This window comes from Mytilus galloprovincialis, chromosome 9 (assembly GCF_965363235.1).
Source record: "Mytilus galloprovincialis chromosome 9, xbMytGall1.hap1.1, whole genome shotgun sequence".
Lineage (NCBI taxonomy): Eukaryota > Metazoa > Mollusca > Bivalvia > Mytilida > Mytilidae > Mytilus > Mytilus galloprovincialis.
The window spans coordinates 61,438,125-61,453,141 of NC_134846.1; the positions used below are offsets into that span (position 1 = coordinate 61,438,125).

At 32.4% G+C, this 15,017-nt stretch overlaps 1 long non-coding RNA gene across 1 annotated transcript; it reads left to right on the forward strand.

Moving 5' to 3' along the window:
- Positions 1-12,223: 12,223 nt before the first annotated feature.
- Positions 12,224-13,981, forward strand: LOC143047004 (uncharacterized). Its single transcript, XR_012969357.1, has 2 exons — positions 12,224-12,386; positions 13,749-13,981. It is a non-coding gene; the product is annotated as an uncharacterized LOC143047004 (long non-coding RNA).
- Positions 13,982-15,017: the final 1,036 nt, after the last annotated feature.

Sequence of the window (15,017 nt, forward strand, 5' to 3'; positions counted from 1 at the left end):
GTACCATTTAATCAAAATTAAACATTGTCCCCTGCAGAAATTTTAAGATTCAATATTGTATTCATAACCTCAGACACATACTTGTGTACTAAAGGACAATATATATACAAACATATTAAAATAATACATAGCGAGAAAGGACAAACGAAACACAAATACATAGTATATTATAAAAGACAATTGGTATAATTAGATTAAGTATTTTATACTTTTCTTCACGAAATGAATCATTTATATTCCCAACCAATATACATGCATTGCATACATACATAGTATTAAAGTTTGGTTTTACCTATCCTCTTTGAAATTTTTTTTTGACGGGTTTCGGAACCACTGAAGGCCCAAGAAGCTATAGACCTGCTGAGTTATTTATTTTCAATACATTGCAAGTCAAGTAATTTATTTCAAACTACCAAAGAACAAACCATTTATTTTTGTGATTATCAAGACTGAGTTATTTATTTTCAAAATCCTCCTGCCCCCCTCCCCCAGAATATCAAATGGTCGTCCCCTAATAGATATAGGATTGCATGCAGTGCTAGCATTGATTTCCTTAAAACAAGTGTATTTATGTAGTTATTGGTTAAAACAAACAAAAATATGGACCAAATCAAGTACACCTTTTAGGGTGCGTTTGACTTTAGTGACTCAGCACGAGTTATTTTGGAATTTACAGGTTGGTTAGAACTTTTTGTAAAAAATAAACACTACCGCATCATAGAAAAGCAAGTGAGTAATCTATGTTTCATATTTTATAACACAAATCTCTGTATTAAAGGCTGTGGATTTTCTATAAAAATCTTGGTTTATTCGCCACAAAGTACTCTTTTTCTATTAAATTCAATGAAACAGTAAATAATAATACTTTGCATCAAGTTTCCCATTTGTATATGTACAAAATGGCCTATCTCTATTTTTTATTTTATATGTAGTTTTGTTAGGATTGAAGTTTGAAAAGGTCGTAGAAAAATGGCTACAGAAGGGGTCATAAACCTTAAAACGAATTATAATTTAAAAACGTATCCAACGGATTCTTGTAAATCAATCGAGTTTAAAAAAAAAAAATAATAACCATAATAAGTAGCATACATGTATAAGAAATTAAAAACAAAAGAAAGACTACTCAGAATTCTTGAAAAAAAAAATCAAGCCACTGCATTTTTTGTTAACACAAGAGAAACAAATGAATTTTACGACTTGTGGGGTCTCATAGAATAATTTAGATATTTGTTGTTATAATATGATAGTCTGTGATTTCTCATATACTGTCGATTCATTACTATTCGTTGGATACCAATTTCGTGGATTTCGTAGTGGATACAGGGGAACAACGAATTCAAATGTTCAACGAATTACGAGGTTTTTTAAAGGTATGTATGCAGACCTTGCTAAAACCACGAAATAAAATATCCACGAATATGCAATAACATTTACGGTACCAATTTTCCTGAACCAGATGCGCATTTCGACAATACATGTCTCTTTAGTGATGCCCGTTGCCAAAATATTTGAAATCCCGAGCTTATATAAAAGGTGAAGAGCTATAATCCAAAAGGTCCAAAAAGTATAGCCAAATCCGTGAAAGGAATCAGAGCTTTGCATGAGGGAGATACATTCCTTAATTTATAATACTTTCTAACATTTTGTAACAGCAAATTTTAATAACACAAAAAATCCGTATTTTCATGCCAGTATCGAAGTACTGGCTACTGGGTTGGTGATACCCTCGGGGACTAACAGTCCACAAGCAGAGGCATCGACCCAGTGGTAGTAATAACATTTACGGTACCAATTTTCCTGCACCAGATGCGCATTTCGACAATACATGTCTCTTCAGTGATGCTCGTGACCAAAATATTTGAAATCCAAAGCTTATATAAGATTTCCTAAAACCACGAAAATTGGTACCCACGAAAATAAATGAATTTACGAATGTTTGTTTCATGGACCTCATGTTAAATTTACTTACTACTGGGATAAATACATATTAATATGCAGATTTGCCTTCTTCGTTCTTTACGACACCATATATTGTAGGTACACACCTCTCTAATAGAATATTGAATAACACAAAAGGGTTTTGCACACCTCTGTTCTGTGTTTCATGCCAGTGAACGTCAAATACGAAAGTAAAAGATAGCGAATAGACAAATGATATATTATAGTAGCGTCCGGAAAAGTTGTTTTATGATAAACTCCGAAATGAAAATAACTTTCAATAGTTTATGTACGTCCAAGTAAAATCATCACAGATATATTTTGATATGAGCGTCACCGATGAGTCTTAAGTAGACGAAACGCCAATTAACGCAATTAAACCAAAATTTATGATAACAGAGATGCTGTTTCATTTTCTATTATGAATTATCCATTTTTAGATCATTGATACATGTTCAGTACTTCGGGAGTTTTAATAAGCTCACTGTTATGCGCGTTTAGTGCAAATACAAAATAACAATCCTGGTGTCTATGATGAGTTTGTTTACAGATTTTTTTAAGGTCTAAAATTTACACTTCCATGTTCAGTTTTAGGTTTTTTCTTCCTTTATATTCAAAAGTTCTATGAGTAATTTTCATATTTCTAGTACAAAGGAAAAATATTTTGTCGCGTTTTTCAGTCTTTAGGTCATGAGGGCAAATAATATATTATTTTCGTCATAAAAAAATGTTTCAATATTCCCTAAATAAACCAAATCATATATTATTATAGAGTACGTACAAAGAGATTTATTACTTTTTATGTATGATTTTCAAAATTGTGATCATTCAATTTGGTTAAATGTTTGACTGCAGCATGTGAATGCTCTTTTATGATATTGTTTTTGATTGTGATATCAAGTATTGTAAATGAATGTGGATTTTGTGGTTTACAGAATGTTATATGTTTATCTGGCGAAGTGTGATCAGTTCATATTCGATATACAATGTATATTGATAGACAATGTTATTTATTAGATTTATTAATAAAAAAATGCCTGGTGAATGTGGATTGATAATTTATCTTAAATTAGTGTTTACAGTGTTTATATTATTAGGAAATGTTTGAAACCCGATGTTGTAATTATGCTATTCCGGAAATATGAACACTGGGTATGCCTATTTTTTTGCAGAATGATAGACGTCAATAAATATGTTGAATCAAGATTTAATCAAACCAATATAGTTCAGTTCCTTCATAAATTTAAAAGTGAAATAACGAAAAGTAAACAATATTAGATATTTTTGTTATAAAGCTTTAATCCTCTTAGTGCGTAGCTAAATTTCAAGACATTGTCCAGAAACGGGACAATTTCAGTAAAAAATACCAAAAATATTAAATTATTATTTAGTCTTGAATAACAGCATGTTAACTTAAATAATTTAGGAATTACTAGGATATAAAGTCAACATGTTTATTTTTTAAAAAAATAACGTTATTTACATGTCATTGCATAACGTCATAAGGTTAGAACGTCACGTCTTCAGCCAGTTTGGCGCTTTTCAATTAAATAACGTCAAGCACTTTGCAATGCTAAACAGAAAAAAGTATTTTTTTTTCACCGAAGCGTAATACAACCACAAAAAAAAAATAACAAAACCGTTAGAAGAACTATTTGAACCCTATACAATTGGTCTTTCTTATGTCATTATTTTAAGTTTGAGGCATTAAATTATATCTTTATTTGGTCAACAGAAATAAAACATACATATTTCCAAATTTTTAATTCTGTTCAAAAATAGTTCACCTCACAAATCATTACAAATCGTCTATAATATACATCTAGAAATACAGCGACGTACACAGTGGTAATGAATTTGACAAGTTAAACAATCCGAACTTTTCTGATTGGGTTCCATTAATATATCCCCCAGAACTAGAGATTAAAGAAAAAACAGACACGGCTTCCTCTGCTTCATTTTTAGACTTATATCTCAAATTTGATTTACACAGTCATCTCAGTACCAGAATCTATGACAAACGAGACGATTTTAATTTTGAAATTATAAATTTCCCCCAATTTAGTAGCAATATACCAACTTATTCGATATTCAAGAGCTTGCAGCTCCTACTCAGACTTTGTAAAACGTCATCAGTGTCCGAGTAGAAAGTTGATGACCCAGGGGTATGTCAAAGAACGTCTCGTCCTTTTTCTAAAAAAGTTCATCGGAAAGTACCAAGACCTTGTTGATAAATATTCTGTATCAACTTCACAAATAATACACGTTGGTCTTGATGTATAGATTCTGCGTACTGATGTTATTTATCATCTTAACAACGTGTTTTATAGTTCTTTCATTTGTCTTTGTTCTATTATTAATATTACTTTTACTGTTGAATGGTTTTATGTGATATTCGTTTGACGTGGCTCGGTACTTATACATCTCGTCAATGTGTGTATTGTCTTTCATTTTTTGGTGGTGTGTTTTGTATATGCGACTTTTTGTATTTCTTTGGTTCTTATTACGTGACTCTGTACTTTAAAAGATCCTGTCAGTATGATATTGTTCTATTTTATGTCATGATATATTTCTATTATGAATTACAATATACGTTGAACCACAAACGTCAAAATCATTCAATCGCTTAGTGAAATTAACTATTTGTGGATTCTTATAAATTCTATATGTAACTTTTGAACTCGTTTAAATCTCGGTCTATTTCTGAAATTTATTCTTACATACTTTTGATTTTAAAACCCTGTATGCTAACATTGCCTAGGTAAATATTTGTGGTCTGTTAAATTGTTCTTTTTAAAATTGTTATACGATGACTGATGTTCCCATATTCTGACTATTTTATTTATTGTGTCTGTTTAGTTAACGCATCAATGTAAATATAGCGGAATTTGATGAGACTGTCATCAAAGTGAGAGGGTTAGCGCTATAAAACCAGGTTTAATCCACCATTTTCTACATTTGAAAATGCCTGTACCAAGTCAGGAATATGACAGTTCTTGTCCATTCGTTTTTGATGCGTTTTGTTATTTGATTTTGCCATGTGATTATGGACTTTCCGAATTGATTTCCCTCTAAGTTCAGTATTTTTGTGATTTTACTTTTTACTCTTCGTGCACGTCTTGACGTTGCTTTTGTTTGTGGAAGACTTTAGTCCTTGAAATATTTTCCTAGACAGAGACCTTCTCTGCACTGTTGGCACCAAGTTCTAACCTTCCGGTTATGACAGGAAACACAATTCCTTCTCTTTCTCCCAGGGATTTCAAAGAGGAAATGCTCTGAGGTTGCTCTACTAGTCATACCTTCTCCATTCCTACCCAAAGCTCTATGCTGAATTGTATGGTCCCCAACTAAGCTAGTCACAATTTCCTGTTGAAACTGAAGATGGGTTAACTTTCTACCCAAGAGGAATGATCTCTTGTGTCAAATATATGCATTCACTGTAAGCAGGAATAGTATAAAATATATATAGCAACATAAATAGTAGTTTTGAATTCTTTGGAAATATTTTACATAATTAAGTTTTAACTGTGAAAAAAAGGCCAAAGATCGTTTCAGCGATTACGTCATTGTGTGGCTGCCGTACAGTGACATTTGGACTTTATGAGCCAGAACAACATTGTACATGAAATGTATCTCAGTTGTCAACTTTTTTATATCATAAAACGCGCCCTAAAACTTGTTTAAACCCGCCATATTCTTCCTGTGCCTGTCCCAAACCAGTGCCGGTAGTTCAGTGGTTGTTGTTATAGTTCATGTTTTTCATATTTGTTTTTAGTAAACTGTTTTGTTATAATTTATGCCGATATTTTTCTCAATTGAATTGTTTCAAATTTTCATGTCGAGGTCTTTTATAGCCGACCTTACGGTACGTTTTTTCCCCTTATAACTCAATTTATATATTAACATGTGACACTTGTGGCATTCAGTATGTGGGAGAAACAATGGACAAATTTAATATTCGGCTCAATAAACATCGTTCATCGTACAAAACCAACAAAAACTGTCCTCTCACAAGACATCTTCGTTCAACGAAACATGCTTTTGATAATGTTACTTTCCAAATTATAGAAGTCAACACCGAGTGGGACACCACGGCGCGAAGGAGAAGAGAAAACTTTTGGATCCACCAACTCCACACTTAAGAACCTGATGGTCTTAACGAAAAAGACGATAAAAAGATACAGGAAAGAGAAAGAATAATTTAAAACAAAGCATCGTCCTTTTTATCCCGTAATATTGGCCAATGGACGTTGCTAACTTCAACTACCAATTATGTATTTTCAAGGCAGCTAAATCCAAGTGCAACATATACATTAAGCTGCAAAATTTTCTTATTTTCAAGGCAGCTAAATTCAAGTGCAACATAGACATTGAGCTGCAAAATTTTCTTATTTTCAAGGCAGCTAAGTGCAACATATACATTGAGCTGCAAAAGTTTCTTATCATCTACATCCGATTTCACCTGGATAGATGCACGCTTGATAAAGCTAGTTGGTCTAGCGAAATATTGCGTTTATTTTCATCGTTTTGTAAATATTTTAAACATTCTTATATTTACATGTATGTAAATAGTGTGTTAAAATTACATTGTTAGGCAATCTATAATGTTATGTGTGTAATTGAATTAATTTCTGTACTGATTAATCCACACTCCCATAGATTTGTATGTCATGTGCTGCTATTTGTAGGCACTTGTATATTTATATAAATACGTATATAAACTAGTATCTCAATTGTTTGTAAAACAATTGAAAGGTCTTTCCTGTAAAAGAGATGTTTTCGTAATGTACTTTGTACGACCTTTCGTTTGATATACGACAAGCATACCTTCTGAAACTTTTCACTTTTTACACTTAATGACCTCATCCGCCTACATTTTTTGAGACCGGAAGTATGATATATGTAACACAGGGTAGATGAGCTTTCATTTGATATGCGACAACGCCATGTTCTAAAAAAAGTTTGATTTTTGCACTTAATAACCCCATCCAACCAATTTTTGGAGGTCGGGAATTTGATATTTCAAATGTACACACCATGACCTTTTATTTGATATACAACAACCCAATCGTAAAAGAATTTTTTTTTACACTCAATGACCCCATCCAACCAATTTTTAGGGGACGTCAATTTGATATTTGAAATGTACGCTTTATGTTCTTTCATTTGATATGCGACAACCTTACCATCTGACAAATTTGAATTTTTGCACTAAATGACCCCACCCTTCCCCCTGGGATGAAAAAGGGATTTAAAATTTTCATTTTTAAATAGAGTTTATTAAGACCTTCAATTCGATATATCAGATGGCCCCATTTGACAAATTGCCAAAAATGATGCAATATCAACTATATAAATAGAACTTATGAAACTTACAAAGTCAATGCAAAACATGAAAATTTCAAAATGATTTTTTGGTGTTTTTTTTTCCATGGAATGTTTTTGGTATTTGGTCAAACATATAACTATGTGAACCTCTTGAATTTCTTAAACATTTTAAGTGGTAAGCTGTTGTTGATTCAGAAATACATGCCGCCGCTTGCAAAATTTCAAACTGCATTATCTCTAAAACGACAATAGATATCTCAAATCTGTTAAATGGTAAATGATCTACAGTTAAAGGACAACATTATAGAAAAAGAATTTGGACAATTTCAAAGTTCACCAAGGTCACAATTAATCATCAAATATATGATGCAATACCAAACTTGAGAACCGGAAGTCGTAGAGACATGGGACTATCACCATTCAACTCAGGACCACTTGACCTTTCAAATATCACAATGTCAAGGTCATAGTATAATGTGAAGGTCATAATGTGAAGGTGAAATTTCATCATGACCTGACATTGGCCTCAAATTGAAGGTCTTGAATTACTGATCACCTTTGCAGTTTGTAGTAGGTTGATATCTGTTACCTTTAACAGATATACACAAAATACTATACTTTTAAGAATCATCCCGTTGTAACTTTTGAACAGACGGTCGGACATTTTTGGGCTTATTATATAAAATGTAGAGCTCGTCGAGAGGAACATTTTATACGCTGTATGTAGGCAGCAAAGTCTTATCGTGTTCCTAATATGTAAGCTTGAAATTGCAGCGTAATTTTTTTTGCACTCTGTGACCTTTGACCTTGGGTGCATATTAAAGGTCACATGAATTGAAGATTATTGGTGAAGGTCCCAAGTCTCTACGACTTCCGGTTCTCGAAATAGATTTTTTCTAAAACTGTGTACAATTTTTCAAGGGAAATAACTCCTTATAAGGGTTAATAACAAAATGATTGTATATGTACATTAACATTTCCATCTGTTCCTGTACATGTTGCCGTTTTCAAATCGATTCTATCTCTAATACTTTTTGAGAAAAATGCAAAGGAAATAAATTGTTTCAAGGGGATATAACTCTCATAGGGGACGATGAAATCCCATTCAGCCTCATATAGTAATACATCATGATGAGATGTACCTATTGTCCAAATAAGGTCATGATATCTTTAAAAACAACGAGGGGGTGGGGCTATGTTGAAAAAAATCAATAAAAGGGAGGTAACTTCTTAAGGGGATGATGAAATGCTTAACAATGTCATATGGTAATACTTCATGATGAGGTCTATCGATGGTCAATATTTGGTATTCATAACTTCAAAAGAAACAAGATGCAAGCATGTCAAAAAAATGTTGGAAGAAAAAAAAGAAAAAGAAAAAAAAACATTAGAAAAACAATAAGGTCTTTCCTCGGGAAGAGGAAAGACCTTAATTATTATTGTATTATAAATAACTTTAATAATACTCTAACCACAAGCAGTCAATAAAAGATTAATAATTTTTTTTCCATAGTTTCACTGAACGTATGTCTGGATCATACACTGATAAAAGTTGATCTTCTTTTAAATCTACTCCTCCCATGTTTACATTGTAAGTATGGACAACTCCCGGAGCGACCTTTTCCTTTCCCTTAGAATTTGATGCAGTTTCCAACCTTGCAATAAAAATAACTATCAAATCAGATTTCTAATAGAATATAACTCTACTTTTATATTATAGATTTGAATTCCCTATATTTCCTTCAGCAGAAAATTATCATCCATCACCATTGTTATCATCGCCAATTATCATAGTTGTTGTTGTTGTTTACTTTTTCTTTCATTTCTACAACTATTACTGTTATCACACATATTATTCTTATTAAAATTACTATTACTATTTTCGGAACACTCTATACATCGAATTACAAAATTATTTAAACTTCATTATTATGAAAAAATATGAAGGTTATTAGGCAGCTTATCTATATATAGCTTAAATGAACATAACAAACCTGCAATGATCATGCAACCTGCAATGATGATGTAAGAAATCGCACCTGTCGACGATCAGACCAATGAATTGCCAGTATATTTCCCTGCTTCTTAGCATTTACCGTTCCTTTAGGGTTTTTTAACGTTTTAAAACTTAACCCTTTCAATGCCAAGACCAAATTTCAAAATTGCCAAGACGTTAGAAACGTAACAATGTTACGACGTCACCGATAATTTCAGATTTTCAACGTTGACGTTCCTATCGATTTTGTTACTCTTTCGCCATGCATAGGACGCCTACTATTTATCATTGCATGCTGCGGCGATTCAGGATGGTTGGATATATACATGTACGTAGGAGGAGGAGCAATTACCATTAGGAATAAAGAAATTCTAACCGTTTTATTGTCAGTCATTTGACGTATTTACCACATCTTCTTTTATTGATCATAGACGTATGTACCACGTCTCCTTTTATTTATCATAGACGTATTTACCAAATCTCCTTTTATTAAAAATAGACGTATGTACTACATCTCCTTTTATTTATCATAGACGTATGTACCACGTCTACTTTTATTTATCATAAACGTATGTACCACATCTCCTTTTATTTATCATAGACGTATGTATCACAACTCCTTTTATTTATCATAGACGTATACATGTACCACATATCCTCATACTTGACGTATTTACCACATCTCCTTTTATTTATCATAGACTTACATGTATGTACCACGTCTCCTTTTATTTATCATAAACGTATGTACCACATCTCCTTTTATTTATCATAGACGTATGTATCACATCTCCTTTTATTTATCATAGACGTATACATGTACCACATATCCTTTTATTCATACTTCACGTATTTGCCACATCTCCTTTTTTTATTCGTTTGTTTATGTGTCAATGCTAATGGTGTTTTTTTTATCGCATGATTGCATGGCTAATAAAAATTCTATACAAGAACAGAAAGAAGATGTACACATAGTGATGTATGAAGAATAAAGTTGCAATTCAAAGAAATGCCAAATTCTACTAGAAAATTATTATGAACTATGATCTTTCTTGTCTAATTTATGTTATTTTTAATTTCTTGTTTTGTACTTTTTTTCTCAATTGTGGCCTTCATTTTCACATGTGATGTATAAAATAACATCATGCAACAGCTGGTAAACTGATCACTAAAGATGTATCAATATTAACATAATGTTTTGAATATTCACTGTAAAATTGAAAAACGTTCCCTGAATTATTTTGTGACGGTCAGTTATTTTTGTTGTTTTTTTTTATTTGTTGAGGAAAGTCAGAATTCCCCATCCGCGGGAGATCTTACATTTGGAAAAAGTGTTATTTAAGTTAACTGCCTTTTGGGTGGTTTTTTTTGTCAGTCTCTTGACAACTAATAACACTTGTTTATTTTAGAAATCCTTATTTTAAATAATAAAATAAAATTTATAACATGTGACAATCTTTATTATTTGTAAATGTCAAAATGTTACTGCTCGTCGCACAGAACTAAATGTCGGTTGAAACACAAACTATGTATACCGCGGAGACATCTACCACATTGTAATCTTGATCGCTTCCTTCTTCCGTTACTTCGATATGAACATACAACACAATCTTTCACTTTTCCGTTAGCTAATCTTCGAAGTTCTTGCTTTCGATTTCCTAACTGACCCGGAAATCGATCTCTCATGTGTTCCATTGACAAACTTTCAACTACCTCGTGATAGTGGACGAGGTTTGTTTGAGTTTTTTTTATAAAGAATGTATGCATTTATCATGAATCTTTGAAAAAGATTAAACATGAGTTTTTTCCACATTTTGACGGTTTTCCTTTCATCGTTGTAGAATGCTGTAAACATATCATTTCGATCGACTCCTCCCATATTTTTGCTATAACTTTCTATAGCGGTTGGTTTGCCATGAGGTGAAACTCCTGCTTTGCAAAATGTAGACACTAGGCGTACTGGTTTTCGTTTGTTTTGTCTGTATGCACATACTAATGTTTCTTGTCTTCTCATAAATACACATTCATCCGGACGTAATTCTGGGGTTTTTATTCTTTGTGGCATTGGTCGGTTACTTCTCAAATTTCCAGTCATAAATGTCCTACTCAAAAGCAGTTCTGATGCTAGTGATAGACTAGAAAAAAAAAACTATCACAAAACACGTGGTATCCTTTATCAAATAAAACACTAACGTTCAGAAGACTTTTTACAACCATACTACTTTGGAGTTCTCCATCAGGCACAGGATCGAAACGACGACCTCTGTAAACAGTACTATGTATGAGATACCCGGATATAGATTCAACAAGCATCCAAAGTTTAATGCCAAATTTGTGACTTTTTGATGGTATATACTGTGTCATTACAGAGCGCGCACGTGTCCCAAGCAAAGACTCATCAATCAATAGGTTTCTTTCAGGTGTATACAGGTATTTGGATCGCATGTTCAATGAATCAAGAATCGGCTTAAACTTGGCCGATGGGTCATATGTTGGATCGTTTCTGCCTGAAATTTTACGATTATCAACAACATGTAAAAATTTTAGAATTAGTTGAAACCTGTTTCTTGGAAACATCTTTCTAAACCACTTGTATTCTTGTTTCCCTTTCTTCCAGTAGCACTGTAGTGTTGGTCTCTTATTCAGTCCCATATTGTAAATAGCGGCAAGAAACCCTTTGAATTCATTTATTGTAAGCGGCCCAGCCTTAATCCATTGGTGAACACGTGAATGTCTACATCTGTTGATCCTTTGCATGTTGGTTTTGATAAATGATCGGGCATATCTGAAATATAAATGTCATAAGATTCGAAAAAAATATATACGCTAAATGATGTAAAATAGTTTAACTGTAATTTTTTAAAAACAGAAATCAAAATATATTATCTGCATGCTTGTTATTTGAATTTTCGTTTTGTAATACTGCGCTGTATTTCTCAAGCTGTAATTACATTAATCAGTCCGGAATGCGGTTCGATAAAATTGCTCCCCTTGTTTATTTCGCTCTCCTGTCAAATCATGTAATTTCGCTACCTCCATTGGTAGACGCTACAACGATGGGTGTCGTCAAGAAAGGTACGATTAAAAGAATTAGCTAGAAATTAGACGATCACCATTGGTATAGGTGAGTTGTTTAATAGTTGTTGCTTTGGGATAAATGCATGTTTTCGATTTATTCATAATCAGGAATAGCTGGAAAGGAAAGAAACGTGTTGCTACGTGAACCCGGAAAGGCCGGGACGAATTTAAAAAAAAATCTAGAAACGATCGTTCTGGGTGTGCCACCTACACATTCAAACGTGTACACAAGCACAGTATTCCCTATCTATGTAATGTGTTTTCATAATTATGTGATATAGGGCAAAAAAAGGTAGCAGCTTTTTGTATCTTGTTGTCAAGCATTTCCAGGGGAGATAATGTTATTTTTCACGGTGTGTTCGATAGGTTTGTTACATTGTAACATTATATAATAAACACTCATAAAGTGGATTAAAATAGCCTCCCACACTCAATTACCTGAATTTCAATTATTATATTTACCGTAGTGCTATTATATAAGACTTCGGAGGTTCATATCACTTATATTCAACGTTTTTATATCGGATTTTTTTTTTACTATTGATGTTGAACGGTTCATAGTAAAAACAAATCCGATAAAACCGTTGAATGTAAATGATATGAATCTCAGAAGTCTTATATATTGTCCTTTAATATAAGACCGGAGGTTCATATCATTTACATTCAACATTTTTTTATTGAATTTTTGTTTACTATCAATGTTGAACGGTTCAACGGTTCGATATTGGTAGTTAAAAAAAAATCCGATAAAAAATAACGGTTCAACAATGATAGTAAAAAAAATCCGATAAACATGTTGAATGTAAATGAAATGAAACTCTGAAGTCTTACATTATAGGACTATCGTTTATTAGTTCTTTATCCTGACTAAATGTTTTTTGTGTATATTACAAAAAAAAGGGGGGGGGGCTTTTTAAAACACCAAAAAAACCTTAACAATCCTACAATATCTGTTTACAGAATGAGAGAGATATTTCGTATTATAAAACTAATTTTTCTCACATGTTTGTTTGATAAGTTGAAAATACAGACAAATGTATAGTACGTATATCCATCCCCTCTTTTTCAATTCATTAGTTCAAGATACAGCTCTGAAGAATATGCAATAACCTACATTTTTCTAACATGTGAAGACCAATGAAAACATTTGATATGATTTGAAAACATGGCCAATTAAGTAGGAACTATGAGTTCCGTAGACATAAATTATAATTCAACATTTTCGATTTATATTTTGCTTTATTTCATATTCTAGTATATTTAATAACATGTTTATATTTTGTGATGCATCTGATGTATAAATCCAGTGGAAGATCCGGGAAAGAGCTCTTAGTTCTGATCCGTTTGTACGGGGAACATGTGGTTGCAACCCCCTCTTTAATTACCTGTTCGATTTTTATGTTTGCAGTGTCGAAAAGGGAGATAGACAACAGTTTTATCAAGAAGTTATGTGAAAGTTCTGCTATACATCTGACAGTCAGGAATTATTCTGAAATACACATGTCGACCAGAGGCATAGAACAGAGAGGAGAGGTTTTAACATACCAGATGCTTATCTGAGATTCCAATTTGAACTAAAGAAAGCAATATATAAAGATATGTAGGAGAAATAATCTATATGAATAAAGTTATGCCACAAAAGGAATTTGTTTTTTTATATACAGAATTTGTCAAACGTATCCATAACAGAAGAGATTTGAATGCATCCTTCATAGCCTTGTAATACTGATGGTAATAATTTATATAATTTCTGGGATGATATAGCAGTGTCATGGGTTTCCCCTTTCTCCTTCTTCAAAGAACTTGATCATCTGAACCCTTCTTTTTTTTTAAATTGGAGCAAGAACAGTTAAACGAGCATATGCTTAATTTTCGTTATCTTTTAGAATCATCATTTTTTTTAAAAATAAAACAGGTTGTACATTCTACATAAAATATGCTAGTCAACCGTTAATGTTAACACCCAAAAAAGGTCTTTAAATTAGTATATTCATTTTTCAACTTACAAAATATGTCAAAGGTTTAAGCATCCCAAACATTACCATGTGACTTGAATTTTTGATTTGTCAATATCAAGCAAACTCAATATTTCCCATAACATCATAATAGTTCTGTTTTTATTATTAAAACAACAAAGGAATAACTCTTGTACAAAACTGCAGCAGATTATCAAAAACTGTCTAGTAAGTAAAATTTTAACCCAAGTCGCTGCTCTTTTAAGCACCGTCTTAGCAACGGCTTGGTTGATTGTAAGTGTTTGGTGCAAAGACTGAAGACTTGAAGGCTTTCGTCGGAAAAATATGTTTGATTAAACATAGGGAATCACTGAAGCATGACTGGAGCGGGCTCCCCTTAGCTCAGTCAGCCCCCCCCCCCCCCTTAATATAAAATTCTGGATCCGCCACTGAATATTGGTTTGAACAGTGCGATGGAAGTCTTCAAATGTATAAAAAAAAAATGAAAGTCTTTGTGCTGGCTATTTACATACGGGAACGAAAATTTAACTTCAAATTGTGAAAAAGAGTGAGGGGTAAGATTCATTAAAAAAAAAATATCGTCTGATCCAAAATTCTTTCGAAAAAATATTGTTGTCAGGCAAAATTTAAAACCAGAAAAATTATTATGAATTCTGATCTTCTAAAACCTTATAGTGTTAAGTTTTGAAAAAAAATATTTG